Here is a 1,505-nt window from a genome sequence, read left to right as displayed (position 1 = left end):
TCTATCTAGGGTCTGTAATCTGTGCTCTTCAGGCAGAAATTAGGTCTCCAGTTCAGCCCTTCTACTCTATTGAGCCTCTGCGCTATCAGCCCCCTCTACCACAAAGATCCTGCAGTAGAAGGGCCATGTGGACAACCGTGGGATCTGGCAGGGTGAGAGCTGTGAACCATAAACGCAAAGCTTTCGCTGTGTCCATAAACAACAGATACAACGCCCTTGCTGACCTTAATAGGGAAATTAAGGAGACAGGTAAAAGTATTTGTGATGATAACTCAAATAAGCAGGGGATCGTGGACCGAGATGAAGAACTTGTTTCCGACAGGGAGAAGTGCGAATCAGGTATTACACACCAGTCATGCAAGAACAGAAAGGCATCCAAAAAGAGAAGCCACCTTCTGCAACCACTAAGTTAATATTCCCTACATTTAAATCCTTTCCTGTGTCTCCAAAGTTTTCTCCAGTCTACAGTCCCAGGTGCTACTGCCAGTAGGGACAAGAGGCGTATTTCTAAAATAATTAAGAATACCAGCAAGGACTGTGATGTGGAGGCTATTGTACATCTTGGTACTAACGATCTGTCCCAAAAAGATGTACTCTCTGTGCAGAACGATTTCCAGAGCTTGGGGCAGGAACTTAGCAAAATAGGATGTAGGCTAACTTTTTCAGAGGTTATACCTGTGTATAAAGAGCAAAATGGAAAAGGCCAGCGTATAGCACAATTCAATATGTGGCTAAAGGAGTGGTGTAAAGGGGAAGGGTTTGGATATATTAGTCATGATGTCAGTAGTTGGTCCCATGAAAAAATGTACAAAAGAGATGGTTTGCATCCATCAAAGAAAGGGACTGAATTACTCGGCTATAAATTCACAGATTTTCTGGAGGAATATTTAAACTAAACAGTGGGGACAGTGAGTTAATCGATACAGAGCATCCCTGTCCCCGGCAATCTAAAAACAATAGGGCTATCAGTGCATGTAACCTAGATATGTGTGTGGACAAAAATACCAACCTTGCTGTCAAGCAAAATCAAGCTTTTAATAACGAGTGCCACACAAAGTGCACTAACCAAATAGGTGGTAAGACAATAGGGGAACTCAGGCACCACTCAGGTTATGTAGAAAGTAAACACAGGGTCGGTCATAAAGGACTCAAATGTTTATACACCAATGCACAGAGTATGAACAGCAAACAGGATGAATTAGAAATTCAGGTCAATGAGGGCAGATATGATATTGTTGCCATTACAGAAACATCGTGGGATGAAACCCACAAATGGAACACACAGCTAGAGGGATTTAAATTATTCAAAAGAAACAGATCAAATAAAAGAGGAGGTGGAGTTGCTCTCTATATAAGAAATAACTACATCTCCACAGAAATAGAGCACAACAATGATGAAAACTGTCTTGAATGCATTTGGGTCAATATAAAAGGGAGAAAAAATGACATTGCCATAGGTGTATACTATAGGCCACCCAACCAAACAGAGGAAATAGATGAACTTT

This window comes from Protobothrops mucrosquamatus, unplaced genomic scaffold, assembly GCF_001527695.2.
Source record: "Protobothrops mucrosquamatus isolate PMUCROS unplaced genomic scaffold, P.Mucros_1.0 scaffold85, whole genome shotgun sequence".
Classification (NCBI taxonomy): Eukaryota; Metazoa; Chordata; class Lepidosauria; order Squamata; family Viperidae; genus Protobothrops; species Protobothrops mucrosquamatus.
This window is presented reverse-complemented; position numbering follows the sequence as displayed.